General features: G+C 43.6%; 1 protein-coding gene across 3 annotated transcripts in view; it reads left to right on the forward strand.

Moving 5' to 3' along the window:
- The window catches only part of ZBTB20 (zinc finger and BTB domain containing 20), a 469974-nt gene that overhangs the window by 429623 nt on the left and 24594 nt on the right, over positions 1-15757 (forward strand). For 2 of the 3 annotated variants that reach the window (XR_015705073.1, XR_015705072.1), the window contains 2 exons: positions 6097-6193; positions 13393-13424. The gene's annotated coding sequence lies outside the window, so the exon portion shown is untranslated. Of the gene's footprint in view, positions 1-6096; positions 6194-13392; positions 13581-15757 lie in introns of those variants that run through there. The other variant, XM_009466669.2, reaches the window with a different exon arrangement.

Consider the following 15757-nt stretch of genomic DNA (forward strand, 5'->3'; position numbering starts at 1 on the left):
CTAATATAATGAATGTTTATAACAAATCTGTTCTAAGGCGCTCTGGTCAGATTTGTTGTTATCTCAACCCATCGGGCCCCATGTTGGGCACCAAAAGGACTGTTGTGGTTTAAGCGGGCAGGCAGCTAAACACCACACAGCCCTTTGCTTACTCCGCCCCCCGCAGTGGGATGGGAGAGAGAATTGGGGGGGTGAGCAAGATTCTGGGTTGAGATAAAGACAGTTGAATAGGACAGAAAAGGAAGGGAAAATAAGAATAATGATAAAAGAATAAACAAAGCAAGTGACGCACAATGCGGTTGCTCACCACCCGCCAACCGATGCCCAGCCAGTTCCTGAGCAGCAGCCCCCCAGCCAGCTTTCCCCTAGTTTCTATACTGGGCATGACCTCATATGGTATGGAATAGCCCTTTGGCCAGTTTGGGTCAGCTGTCCCAGCTGTGCCCCCTCCCAGTGTCTTGTGCATCTCCAGCCTCCTCAGTCAGTAGAGCATGAGAAGCTGAAAAGTCCTTGACTTAGTGTAAGCACTACTTAGCAACAACTAAAACATCCGTGTGTTATCAACATTACTCTCATGCTAAATCCAAAACACAGCACTATACCAGCTACTAGGAAGAGAGTTAACTCTATCCCAGCCAAAACCAGAATACCACTTTTAATGAATTGCTTTGAAAAGTATGTGGTTTTATTCAACATTCAGATATGATTGTGAAGGCTTCATAGTAGGAATATAGAGAATTCTGTGTTGTTATACCCAGCAATATCTTGCCAGAATAGGATAATTTTAAAATAATAATTGTATATATAACTATACAGACATACATATATATATATATGGTTACCATACATGTATACATCTATCTATTTGTACAATACTGTTTCTTCTCTTTACCACTTGTGAAAAGATAACTCATGGGCTGACACACTGTCACGGTTCAGTCTGACATCATAAATTTTTATATTCATTTGAATGTCTGGCTGAATGTTACATCAGGGCTTTTGGTGATCTGTGTCTGCTCTGATTAAGCCTACCAACTACTGACATTTAGTTGCCTCTTGCAGGTACCAGTTACCTTCACCATTTCAAATCAGGTGTTCAAAGTCCGAACAGATGCTTGACATTGCCTAACATTGCTTTACCCCGCTCTGCGCACAGCAAGGTGCAGCCAGGAGAGCAACCTACGCTCTGCTTGGGCACTGTCTAACATGTTTCTCTGCAAGTGTGGGGTTTATAAACCCAACACGCTAAGCATGATGAGATCTTCATTAACGGAAAATAGGCAGCACCTCAATTTATATCTTAAATATGAGAGAACTTTTCCAGAAGTTCAGGGTTGAGGCCTCGTACCACTGGCCAGGCAGGAGGGGCCATTTGGCATGGGGGAGTGGAAAGGAAAACCAGTAGGAGAAGAGTTATCCTTTTGGACCTTAGCTCTTAGGTATGGTTAGCTGTTGCATTGAGAATACCGCTTGCAAATAGAAAGAAGTATCAGAAGAATCAACAGACAAAAGTGAGACCTAGAAAATGCCTATTCCAAGTGCCAAAATCAAACTTAAGGAAAGAATTGGAGCTTAAGGGAAGTGAAATTCTATAGTATCAGATAAAAGACAGTGAATGAAGGGAAAAAGAAACAGATACAGACAAGTAATAGAGGGTTTGTGAGACAAACAAACTACATTGCTCTTCCAGATTTCAGTAAGTACTCTGGGGACTTCAGGGAGAGATTTTTTCTCTAGTACTTTTGCAAAGATGTCCTTGTGGGAAATTGGCCTTTACCAGGCTAGAGCAGCCCAGCCTCTTTAAACAGTCTTTCTGCAAATGTCTAATCCATTAACAAATTAATTTCTGAATTTCAGGCCCAATTACTGATAGTGGACATACAGTGTTCCCAGTAGAATACAGAAATGAGCAGCTTCCTCTCCTAGATGAAGACCTGACTATTGTGAAAAATTCATGCTATGGCCTTCTGACAGCATGTCCTGTGCTGCTAAATTTTTATGTTTTCTATGGCACAAGGCCTCTGTTGGAAAGGTGTTTTTTATATCACAGTCCACCTTGATCTCTGTTTAAAACACTGTAGTTGGATATCTACCTATAGGTAGCCAACAGCCTCATAATGCCGCAGTCAGTCTGCCCTAGTCAGAGGATGTACCTTTTTTTGTAAAAGAAACAGTTAAATACCTCTGGAATAATGCCCTTCATGCAGCAAGTTGGCTCTTGAATCACATTTGTTGATGGCTAATGCGGCTGTTCTCGTCTTGTCCTTCCTGTTGCTCCTTTAAGGATTTCACCCAAAATGCTACTCCTGGAGAGAAAAAGTGAACAAAAAAGGATTGCATTTAGCCTAGACAGCTCAGTCTGAAAATATATCATGATTGTGAAAGCGTCAATTAAAACTGACCCCACCTTACTCAAGAGACCTGTACAATACGTGGATTAAGAGCAGACATGCTAACTTCTGTGGCACTAGCAAGTTCTTATGTTCCATTGCCTCATGATAGACAGCACTGTGCCAGCACAGCAAATGAGAATAATCAGAAATAAGCTCACAAGAAGCTCATCTTTTAATTTTTTCATTACTAGGGATCACACGAAAGGCAGAAGGAAGCAGGCTTCGGAAGATATCAGGGAAAGAGTATTGCGGGGATAAAATAAATAGCAATTAACTAAAAAATTGAGTCCCCTTGATCAGTACTCACTAAAAGAAAGTAACAGAAGACTGTGGTACCAGGTCTCAAGCAAAGAGAAAGAGCTATCCTGCTGGTTGTCTCTTGCAGGTCAGACGTAAGAGTGCCCCTAACAAACAGGGAATACTGAAGGTGTTTGATGGTGTCTCTGAGGAGAAAGAAGTACAGCCAGGGGGAGAGATAGAAATGTCCTGTGGGGAACCAACCTAGAAAAAGCAAATTTCAGGACCAAGCATCAGCAGGAAATTGATGTTTATAATATTTAAGTCATCTGTAAAGGAAATATTGTGATGGTGTGTTATGTAAAGAGCAGAGTCAGGCCAATGCTTGCTTATGTGTGTTTTAAGTAATATGATATGACAGACCACATCAGATCAATGGTGCTGATTAATGAACAGCTCTGGAAAGGTAGCTAACAAGAGATGAAAGGGTCAAGACACAAATTTCAGGAGGGAGGAGAAGGAGGATCCGTGCCTCAGAATATGGAGTTATGGTCCAGGAGCCCATTAATCATCAGCATTATTATGTAAAGTACCACATTTTCTCCTGACTTCATGCCCACTGCAACTCCACTGAAGCCAGTATAGAATTGACCTAAAGTGTACATCTTAAATCACAATCTGTAGTACATCACTGCTATCATAAAATGGACCTTCCTTAATAAAAACAGTAATACGATTAATGTTTCTTACACCCTCTAAATTACCAGATAAAGCTTGGGAAGAGCAAGGTGGAATAAAAGTGAGCGTATATAAAATGCCCAAGTTACTATCATTAGTGGAAATATTTAAGTAATAAGAGTCTGCATTTCTGGAATGCATTCATGCAGAAAACTTATCCTCCAAAATCTTAATTAAGCACACAGTACCTCATGGAGCAGAAATGTTAATGCTTTCATTTCCTGGATAGAGGAGCCCAGGTAGCGAGGGGAGAAGTGACTTAACCCAAAGTCACACATTCCATTCCTCCCTTGTCCTGCTTGCCCCTCTTTCTGCGCAATCTTCTCATGGTCAAAAATCCTTTTCCTCTAATTTTTCCCTAGCTAGATTAAGACTTTAATGAAAATTTGGGGGTGTTTCCTTCTCTATTGCACTCCCCATGTCTTCTGAAGCACCATCAGCTTTGCTGATTTTGTGTACTTAAAATGTACCTATAAACTGCTGATGATCTCAGTGCTTTGTGCTTATCAGACTGGAGGAAAAGAGATGTACCTTCCCAGGCCATAGCAAAAACGATGGAGAAAAATGAAGATATTTTTAAATGTTGCCTTTCACAGAGATTTTAGTGCCCAGATTTTGTAGAAGACTTTGAACAGCCCATCTCTAACAACTTGTCTGCCTGACCCTTGATGTGAAGCCAGATTGAGTGCTAGGCAGTGCTATATTAGAGAGCCACTTGGATTGGGATCCCAGAGATTGGAAGAGCAATAATGACACAAAAAGAGAGGTGACAAAATATGCAGGATTAGTACATTCAGTTCTTAGGCTTCTCTTGTGTGAAACTAGGAGTGAAGCGAGCAGGAGTTCTGCCGAAGTAAAGACTAAAGACCTAATCCTGTGATTTTTATGCTTCTAGTACAAGTTAGAAATGCGTGGTAACTGAAGTACTGGGCACTCTTTAAGGCACACAAGATTTATGCCTCAAAAAGATGAGCAATAGCCAGATAAAAGGCAGATTGATGTGTTCAAAGTGGGTATAAGAAGCAAGGTCAGCATTAACAGAACAGGTGGGGCGCATATGGAAGTGGGAAGGAGAGCTTGAAAGTAAGCCATGCTGAGTGTTAGCAAAGACTTAAATCTACAGAATCCTTGGGCATTATTGCACCTTTGAAATTCAGCCCTTGGTAATGGTCAAAGGTGTCACTGTTTTATGTAATTCTTTTGAGCTAACCTGATGCTGGTATATGGTTCTTCTTCCAAGCCCTGGTGAAACTCAGAGGTTCAGGCTGAGTTGAGGATTATTTTTTTGTGTTTAAATTTACTCAATCTGCAATTCAAAGCAGACTTCAAGAGGGGAGAACCTACAAAAACTGGAATCAAAGAAAACGTTTGCTTGAGCCCCTATGAAGTGTAGCTGCCAGATTTCATGTAGCCTGTTGAAATCAATATGTAGCATATATCCCAGTCACCAATAAATGCCATCATTACAAAATGTATAAATTGAACATAAAGCCGAATGTATATTTTGTGAAGTACATTATTACAGTGTCATCTAAAATCCTTCATTGTGTCTGCTGGCATTCATTCCAGTGTTCCTGCTGCACGAACAGTGGGGTTTTTTTATTGTGTTGCATTTACAGACATAAATTCCAACTTGCACAGTGACATTAACTACCTGTGAAATAACAATTACATCTCTTATCATTTTTTTGTTCACCTTCTTGATTTCTTTGATAAAGCAAATATTTGCTTTTCTTGTCTGATCAGAGTAGGCAAAATCATTTATTCATGGAAATAGCACCATTGGCTTCACTGTGGGTAGGACTGAATATGCTGATGTCCCAGGAGTTCTTTGCATAAGTGAAGTGAGCAGGATTTAATTCTGTCCCTGGATGTTAACTTCAGACATACTTCCAACATCCACAACGAGCCACCCAAAGATCATAAGAAGTTAGCAAAGGAGGAGTTCTGTTAGTCTAGAGAGGGATTCAAGTCCCCTAAAAATGTAAATACTCCCAAAAACTTAGGTCTGGGTGGTGAAATCACCCTCTAATAAATACTGGAGCTGAGGTTTTTCTTTGGATCCCTTTCTGTATTAGTCCATTGAGTCCAACTCCCTCTTTAGCTCAGGAGATTTCAGACATAAAACTGCTGCCGAGCTGAATCTTTCCTGCAAGGCTGACAATAAGTTATTTCACTGGTCTCACTGCAGTAGACCCGGTGGCTGATGGGAGATAAGTGGGGTTTCTGCTTTGATACGAGCCATCATTTTTGCGATATAAAGACAGCAAAAGAAGCCAAGGAGGATTTTGCCTTCCTTTTCCTGCCTTTCGGTCCTGAGGAAGTGTTTGTTGCTGCTCTGAACAGGACTAGCCTTGTTGTTCTGATGAGATGCACTTGAGTGCCAAGTTTGTGCTAGCTCTCCATCACTGCTCCGTGCTCATGCCATTAGAGTGAGCAACTTCTCAGAATGAATCCTACTGATAGCGCTTTGCTGGCTAATCCTCCCTCTCCTCCTCACTTCACCAGAATAGGTTGCACGGGCAGACTGGGGTAACTGGGGACTGACTCTGTTGTTGTCTGCAGCCAGGGCTGGAGGAATTGAAGTGGGAAGAATCTGGCCCTACCAGGCTGCAGCCAGCTGTACTGACAGCACAGAATGCCAGTTAGCATTGCAGCAAGTTTTCTTGCTCTCAGTAAATAATTATTATTTCCCCCTGACCTTTCCTTTTGGTTCTTTCTGGTACAGACACAGCCTCTCTCTGTTCCCTGCCCCAATGAACGTCTGCACTAGGTCCAAGGCTTGGAGTAATTTACCTGAAGAGTGATACCATTTGGAAACCACTGTAAGTATTTTTTATCTCTTATAAAAGACTTCTTGTTTCAGCAAAAAAAGACATCTTTAAAAAAAAAAAAAAACTGCAGCACCTGTGAGCATTACTGATGAGGGTAAGCTAAGTTTTGCTTTTGAAATTTGCAAGGAAATATGTGGGCAAAAATATGTCAATAAAAAACTGTTAAATATTTAAGTCATAGCCTTACAGCATAGTTCAGCAACGGCTGGTTTGATCTACTTGTATCTTTTAGTTTGGCAGGTTTTCCCTGCTTACTGCTCTAGTTCGTGCTGTTCTAGTTGGTTCATCCATGTTTGTCTTCGGAGTGTTTATCTTCTTTTTTATTCTTATTACTTTTCAGTGAGACACCTTTCCTCTCATTGGTGTTTCATGCAATACAGATTGAATTTACTCCAGCTCCTTAAAGGTTTACACTGTTCTTTCTGCGCCTTGAGTCATTTATGATTTAAGGCCATTACAATTTGGTAGATTTGGCTGGATTACATAGGCAAAGTTGCCCGAGAGAATTTTGACTTTGTGTTGTGTTTTTATTATGCTCTGAAATTATCAGCTGTGTTATTTGCACTTTCTCCCCCCCCGTAGAGCTCATAGTTTTGATATGTTATGATCAATTCTCAGTGCTTGCCAGTATTGTCGCAGCGTTGGTGTAGCCGAGATGCTCTGAGGTTGTAAGTCAGGCAAGTTCTGTAGGCAGGGCCTAACTTTCATGAAACTTGTGGTTTAGATGGAAAAAAAGGACGAATTTGGGGGCATATAAGCCCCATTTCAGGTCTGAAACAGACCCAGGAAATTTCAATCTTAGTTTAACTTAATCTTTGAGTTTAACTTAATTATGTTAATCAGTCTCCTGTAAGGGATTTTGGAGGTTATTTTACTTTTCTGTGTTGATTAAATTTTCCAGGCTTTTATTGCACTACAACATTGGGCCTCTCTTGTCAGTTCTCTGTGCCTCCCATTCTTGCTCTGCAGTGTTCTGCTGGGATTTCTCTTTCGTATTACATTTTATGGTGATGTTTTCAGGAGTTTGTGTTTTCCATTGTATGACACAAACTTGCAATCAGAAATTTTAAACAAACTGCCAGTCATGTAGCTGTAACAGCATGAAGATCAATGTGGCTGCAAAATCATCAGAGAAGCTGTGTGAATATTCAGGCAGTCAGCCTGTGCAGGACTTTTAACTACTGAAGCAACACTTTGGCAGGAAAACTGGGATGGCTCAGGTGGTTTAAAGCGAGCTTGTCTCAGGATTCTTCACCCTCAGCTCTGGCATTCAGTGTGCCCTGAATTTTGAGGTGAGGTCTCTGGGCAGATTTCAGTGCTTTTTGCTGTTCTTTTGGGCTTTATTTTTATATATTCAATGATTGTACTCATCTCTCTCTCTTTCACTTTGTCAGTTTCTAAATATGTATTGTCAATGTCATGTCTGGAAGAGACACAACACTGGCAGTGATAAGCACTGATATCAGGAGCTGTGTTAGTCGCACACAGGCAGAGGAAGAATGTGCAGCAGAACACTCGGGAAAAATATCGCTTCAAATCAAACGTGAACTATTTTCACACTCTTAATTTTTAGGATCTCAAAAGCCAGGGTTTTGGGGGTTTTTTATTATTATATACAGTCTCTGCGAATTACTAAGGCTATAGTCAAACTGTACAGCAGTGCAGTGCTTGGGCACTACAGGCATCTCTGACCTGAGGGCACTTCCTAGAAGGTGATGCCGTCCGTATCTGTGAGGAGGAGAAATAATGCCTGGAACATGGGTGGGCAGACTCAGCCAGCAGCAGCACTTGTAACAACATCAGCAACCCTGTGGCGTGTTCCCTCCGTGCTGTTTAGTATGCGATGAACAAAGGTCTGGTTGGTGACCCAGCCCTCCCTGTATTCAGAGGCTGCAAACTGCCTCATTATTGTTCATTATGTAGTATTATTCTCATACAGTCACATTATCACAGCTTCCCCTGAGAGCCGGGATGCTACTGTGGGTTCTGCACAGCTATGCTGGTTCCTATACCTGAGCTAATTTGTTCATCGCTAACCTGGTGTCTCCACAGGACGGAGAGCTGTTTCCTGTGTAAGGGAAGGTTCAAGTGTTAGTTATAGCTGCTGTGTGAGAAGTACAACAACATACATCGCCTATTTTTGACAGAGACTTGATTTGGTGGCCCAGCGGTAAGAACATGTTAATTCATTGAGGCGAAATTCATTCCAAACTCAAGTAACGGTTGCAAGGGAGATACACGCAAAGAAATCATGTGTGGAGAGCAGGCGGAGGGTTGGGGGAGAGAAGGATGAATGCATGAGTGGCAGCAAGAAGGGGGAAGTGTAGCAGGGGTTTTAATAGTAATTAGTTTCTAGATAGCTCTGAGGTTAGGACATCCAAAATATTCTCCGTTCTGCCTTCAAATTAAACAGAAAGGAGCCTATTCTGCTTTATAGTCAGTGCCCAGATCATTGCAGTAGCTGCAGCATTGCGAGTTGTCCACCGTCTGAGACCTTTTTGTATGATAGTGTAGCGTTAAGGTACATGGAAAGGAGGGAATGCCTCACTGCAATGAAGATAGTGACAGAGGAGTTTCAGAAAACAGAAATAAAAAGATGGCAGTGATTGTAGGTCTTGTTTTACACATGAGCTGGGAAGTGCTGATAGGCACAGTTCAGTTCAGGGATGACAGTGGATGCAGCGAGCCTGATATCAGGTACCAGAGAGTATACAATCAAGAAAGGAGACAACATCTTTTAAGTGGTGTAAATGGACATAACGACAAGTAACACAATAAATATAAGGGCATGCTGAAAGTGAATACATACAGAAGAAAATACCTGGACATAGGATAGAAAATTTAAAAGATGGAGTAGGTAGGATGTTTAGAAACAGACTGGATAAATCTCTTATAAATCAGTAGTAAATATGGATTCTGCAGTGATCCTCAAAACTTAGATTAGCTTAGAAAGGTCAACATCTTTTCTGTCCCCAGCTTCTGGGAGTCTGTGCATCAGGTCCGTATACAGAAGTGCCATCTCTTTGCTCTATTGGCCTTCTGCTGTCCTTCACAAGAAACAAAGATGATGATGTCCCTCTGATAATTTTAAGAATGAGTGCAGTATTTGGAAGGACATGTAATACACCACAGGTGTATGTGGAGAAGGAGCTCAGAGATAACTGGAGATTGGAGCAGAGTCCCTTGCTCCAAGGGCATATTTCCAACCCTATTCCAAGTAAGTTGCAATTTTTATTGCCCTTAGCAACAAGTAAATAGCAAGCTTCTTGTTTCCAGGATTAGTCTGTAGAGAAGGACATAATCACATGAACTAAAGTAGCAAGGTAAACTGACCCTCACAACTGAAATAATGACACAGCACTGTCAATCAATGGAGTCCAGGGGTGGTACATAAATAGGTATAATTCGGGAAGGTTCCACAAACAATATTTATTGTTTCATTCTCACTCCTGCCCCTGTGCTTTCCAGGTTTTTCACATAGCTAGGGCAAGTCATGCTCTTCCACAGTTAGTGTGCCATTTTGCCTTCTGGAACATGGAGATATATTAGAGAGCTTGCTGATGGAAGTGTTCACAGAAGAAGTGTGCAATCAGAAAAAAAATTAGGTTGGGAGGGTCCTCTGGAGGTCTCTAGTCCAATTCCCTGCTCAGAGCAGGGCTGACTTCCAAGCTGGATTAGGTTACTCAGGGCCTTGTTCAATTAAGTTTTGAAAATCTCCAAGGATGGAGATGCCACAACCTGGCTTGTCAGCCTGAGCCAGCGCTTAACAACTCTCCCTGTGAAGACTATAGCAATAAGGTAGCAATAGAAGTAGACTATGTAAGTGAATGTAAGAATATTTAATTAGAAAATATAGGTGAAGATCACAGCAATAGGAGCTTTTTATATGGGTGATAAGGTAGAACAAAAGGATGGCAATATACTTACAGCAATAGGAGGATTTTTCTGGCTTTGCCCGTTGTCCTTTGCTGGCAACAGCAGTCTGGCATTGCAGGCCGGAGAAAAACCTTGTTTGGATTTCTTCATAGATAGTTTTGATCGCAGTGTCCCCAGGATTTTTCTTTTCTGAAAAGTTTTCTTTAGATCCTTAGCTGACTTGGCTGTTTCCCTTACTCAGCCTTCCTCATGTGGAAGCCTGCATTCCTTTCCGGTGGTACTGAGATGCAGGGCGTGTCTAAACAGTGTAAGAGAAACAGAGAACTGCTGTGGAGAGGTATCACCTCTAGTGACAGTCAGCACCATGGCTTGTCTTCCCATCCTAGTGAGCACAAGTCACCAAGCTGCAGGACTCTGATGTGGAGAAGAGGTAACGCAAGAGCATCTTGATAACGTAGTGTTGGCCTTAAAAGTGAAGTAGAAAATAAATGGGTTTGGAAAGGAAGAAGCAAGGGGTGCTGTGCACAGCCTCACTGGTGTCACCACCTGTTGCTAAAGTATTTTTTCATCTATCTCTCTAATGAGTTTTGAAGGCCTGGGGGGCACACGTGGGATCAGCCACATGATGAAGCATCAGTCAGTGCTTGGTCTAACAAAACAACTATGGCTGTGCTAGCGGCCAACAAGTCATGTTTACTCAGACTGAGCCCCTACCCTGCAAATAACAACAGCGTCCTGCCGAGGGGAGGCAGCTTTGTGTGTGGATAGAGCTGGAGTCAGAGGCTGTACTCCAAGCGTGTAACTTGGGTTAACTCTGAGCAGAAAACAGACCTTAAATACGGCAGTTCAGCTTCCAGGCACAAGGGACTTCATTACCCTGCGTATCCAGAGTCTAACCCTATAGTCTAACCTACATACATCCTTTGCTGCCTGGACCAAAAGCCATGCTATCTGAAAGCTTCTTGGGTGGCAACGCTGTCAAAAAACACTGGTTTGTAGACAGATTCCCCGCAGCCCCCAGTGTGTGCTGGCTGCACGTGGGAAAGTCATGGGATCTGGAAATGAGGCGTGTGAAGGTGTGCCAGAGGTCGTACGCCAAGGACCGATGCAGACTGTTACAAACAAAACATATGCAGTCCATATACTTTAAAATATATGTGCCAGTGTACAAGCTCTGCATCTCATGCATCCTCATCCGCGTAGCAAGAGATGGATCCTGGTGACAGAACGGGGAACAGACGGAAGGATGCCTGAGCTTGGAGTGATGAGATGTTCTGTTTACTCTTCAGGAAAAAAATAGGCTTTTAAATGGTTTGATTTTCCTTCCATTTAAAATGGAGTAAATCAGTTCAGCCTTTTGCTATACCTCTACAACTTTAAGTAAGGTCCATTTAGTCATCTCCTATTGATTTAGATCAGATTAGACTTAGCCTGGTATATTTTGAGCATATTGATTATATATATGGAGGATACAGCAGCAGTACCATCTGCCCGTCCCGTGGCATGGGGATTTTTAGCCCCGGTAATCCAAAAGGCATCAGAGCTCCAGCAGCTGCGGGGTTATCGGCGTGACCCTCTGCTGGCCGTGGTTCACCTGCAGAGCTCAGCTCCCCTGCAGCACCCCGAAACCCTGTCGGTCTGGGACCCAGCACCGTTTTCTGCCTTTTGGCCGGCCCAGGGCCAGGCAGCCCAAGGCAGGTGCCAGCGGCCCAGCACCTCCTGAGGGGCCTTTCCAGCGGCGGGGGGGGAGGGTTTGTTTTATGTCTTTTTGGCCCGTTTAACTCTTTTTTTTTTTTTAAATTATAATTACAATTTTTCTTCCCTCCTCTCCCGGAGCTTTCTCGTTCCGGCTGAGGAGGCACCGCGGCCCGGGGTGGGCGGCCGGGGTGGGCGGCCGGGGCGGGCCGGGCCCAGGCGGCTGCTGCCCCCCGACGGCGGCCGCCGGGAAATGGCGCCGGGTCCCGGCCCTGCCCCCGGCCGGGCCTGCCGCCCTTATGTAACGCCTTTATGTAAGCGGCCGGGGCCGGGGGCTCTGCTCCTCCTCTCCCCCGCGGGAACGGGGCTTTTCCTGCCTTAAGAGCGAGTTGTTTAAAAATGGAGAGGCCAGCCCAGTCCTCAAAAATCATGTTCTGGCGCATCAGCCGCACACCGTCCTAGGTGTGATGTGGGAGAGCAGGGTGTGTGGGGAGAAAAGGCTCCCGCCTTGGCCCTTCAGAAGGAGAGTCCGTCCCTGTCGAGAGGGGCTTTGCCAGCCGACAGGGAGCCAGGAACGTGCGTGTGGGGCCTGGGCAGATGCAGGGCAGGGCTGCCTTGGCTCCAGCGGCACCTCCGTGCTCTGGGACGACCCTTGCTCGGGCCAGACGCTGCCCCAAAACCATGGTCGTCCGCTGGTGCGAGGTGCCGCCTCAGGGAGTGCCTGCTCCCAGAGCGACCCTGCCTCATGCAGGAGATAACGGTGGTTTATTTGGACGGCTTCGGCCTCCCCGGCTCCTGCTGCTCTCTCGCAAGCGTGGCTGTGGCCCCCCCCAGCGCACAGCGGGAGCTGCCGGGGGTTTACCGGGCACCACAGCCATGTGCTGGGTCAGGGCAGCCGTGTCCCCGGCTGGAGGCTGCAGCCGGAGCAGGCTGGGTGGCTCTTTGTGCCTCAGTTTCTCCATCTGTGAAACAAAGGTGATTAATTAACTTCTTAATGTGCCTCTGAGGTTTAACTCCTTGTGTTTACAAAATGCTTGGAGGTCCTGGATGGAGGGAGGCGTTGAGAGCCCACCTGCACTGTGCTCATAGCCTGTTGTTTCAGGCTCCAAATCTTCATGCTTTACTTAGATGATCTCTGCATCTCAAAATTACTTCAGTGCTTCTGCCTACAAAACGAGTCTCTGCGCTGATTCATTTTGAACTGGAAACTTGCATATTTGTTTGCTTTTCAGACAATTCCATTACATTTCTGTATAACTCTCTCTATTCGGAATGCTACAGCCTTGGTTAATATTTGTCAAATGGAGCTCCGACTGTCTAAACCACTGGGACGAGTTTCATTTTATATGTCATCAGTAGGGGCAGAATGAGGAGCTTCGTGCTTGGCCTATTTGCTGTAACAGTCTCAGGGCCATTGCATCAGAGTCAAAACAAGGAGCAGCTTGTTTCCAAACAAGAAGCATGGAGGAAAGTCTTCTCTGCCTCCTTCCCTGTTAAGGGAAAAGAGAGGAGAGAGGGGGGCGGTGGTGGGGGAAGAAAGTTATCTTTAACAGATTCTAAAAATGCCTTTTCCCAAATATGCAGTCAGTCCCTTCAAAGGTCTCTTTGTTTATTTTCAGGAAGAAACCCAAGACAGCTGAAAACCAGAAGGCGTCTGAGGAGAATGAGATTACTCAGACGGGTGCATGCAGCGCCAAGCCGGGCCTTCCCTGCCTGAACCTTGAAGCTGTTCCGTCTCTGAGCCCGGCCCTCATCCACTCACCACATTCACCAACAAACCTGCACGCACACACAGGGTCATCTGATTGTGAGTACACCAACATGCTGCTGGGTTGCACCGGGGCTCTTGAAAACATGCTCCTTACTGCGGACCAGGTTTTCCAGTTGGATGCTCTTTCCATAATGGTGCAAGCAGGACTTCCTCAGGGCTTACCTTTTCCCTTCTTTGGGAATTACCAATGAAACAGAGAGTTTTATGTTAAGGTTGTGACAATGCAGTCAGCCAGAGGAAGCTGAGAGCATGTTGTTGGGTCATGTTGCTGCTTCTTACAAATTAAAAAGGGAAGACCCCCTCAAGCATGTCTCTTTCCAACTAGAGCTGTAGCTGTTCCTCTCCAGGTAATCACATGCTTCTTTTTACCCAAGCATATCTACCGATGGGGATTTTCAGCCTGCGCTGTATTGCAATGGGAGAAAACAAGTGGCTGGCTCTGACACCCAGGGTTGTAAAGGATTTCCGCGAAGAAAGGGGCAGTGTTTTGTGGAGAGGATATGTCTGTGAGAGTCTGGAAAATCTTTGTAGACCTGTGTGGTTGTACCAGTTTAAGGCCCTTGTTTTGAGTGCATTCACTTTCGTATTACTCAGCATGGGTTAACTGGCCTTTTAAAAATGTTCTATTCCGTTTTGCCAAAAAATACAAAAATAAGGGAGGGAATGATTAAAACTGGATTTTGGAAAGTCAGAACTTACCCTGTCAGCTCTTCAAAACATTGTCATTTCACAGTGGTCCCTGCCTGGAAGTCTCTTGGGCAAGAGTGTGCAGGGTGACGTGAACCTCATCATTCACTAGTTTTAGAATATATAGTTTGCCTCTTCTCTGGTGGTTTTAGGATGTTGTAAAATTTACAAGGGGGAAAAAACGAGAAAGAAAGATGATGGCACCAGGTTTCAAGAGCTCAGAAGCCAACCAGACTTTGCAAATGCCTATAAAAAAAAATCAGGGCATGACAATAAAAAATCAGATTAAAAAGTATGTGTATCCTTTTCTTTTTTTAATTTAAAATTCCTGCCTCAGGGCCAAGCTTGGAAGCAGCCGGGTTATAGGGATCATCACTATCAAAATCACTTTAGCTGCAATTCATTCCTGTTGGCTTCTGACTTCATTCGTTATGAGCTTCTTCTAGAGATCTTGATTTTAATAGAGCTGGTAAACATTGGGGAGACTTTCCTAAATCTCACCTGGTGATTTGGGGAGAAGAAAGAGACATGAAACAATTGAGCAGCAGGCAGCATGCAATTTAGTATATACAAGAATTCTCTTCAAATTGGAGATGTCAGGCTCTTTGTTAAAACTGGGGTACAGTTTTGTCTTGTAATGTTTTCTGAAAACAAAAAGCTTGTGAACAGATGCAAAAAATGAACAGAACAACAAGAAAAAATAATCTTTATTTTCAAACAAAGAATCTCTTTGTCCCATTCACAAAGATGAAAGAGTTCATTAGTAAATGGGATTTGAAACCTCACATTGATGTTTTTTGACAGTACAAATGGAAAGCCATGAAAGCAACCTTAGGACAGAGGCCAGCAGGGATTGTAGAGAACTTGGAGAATGAACTCCTGCTTTTGCTTTCTGAGGTGGCCAAGTTCAGGGGTGAGGAATATTGGCAGAGGGCAGTAGGGGGAGGTGGAGCCTGCAGCTCTTCATGCTCTACCTGTTCTCTGGACAAACAGGGTCTTTTAGACCCCAAAGTTTTTAATGTCCCCAAATCACCTTCCCTTCCTACTAAATTCACAATACCAATATGAATAAACTGCAAATCCAGGTTAGATGCTCCTTTCACACTGAAGTTGTTTTTTTCAGAAAAGAAGTTTAATAATAATTTCGGCATTAATATTGTCCTATCTCAGGAATTGTTGAAATTTAGTTCCTAAAATACAGTTAGTCCTGCAAAAATTCAAGCAATGGTAAGACGTCTTGTGGTGTTGATCACTGTTAGTTGATTCGATGTGCTTTGAAACCAACGGAAAAACTCCCATTATTTATGATGGGTTATAACCTTTATCAGGCTGTATTTTTTCGGGGTGGTAGGCATATAATTAGTGGTTGGCATGCCCTTGCAAAATCACAATACCAATTTCTCACATGAACTAAAAACAAGGCATGATGAATATTTACTGCATATTTACGATAGCTATCTCCCATGTTATGTGGTTTTTTTTTTTTAATATTGCCTCAATCCGTAGTGCTGGAATACATTCATTGA

Source organism: Nipponia nippon, unplaced genomic scaffold, assembly GCF_047370975.1.
Source record: "Nipponia nippon isolate SJK-2023a ecotype South Korea unplaced genomic scaffold, ASM4737097v1 scaffold_2, whole genome shotgun sequence".
Lineage (NCBI taxonomy): Eukaryota > Metazoa > Chordata > Aves > Pelecaniformes > Threskiornithidae > Nipponia > Nipponia nippon.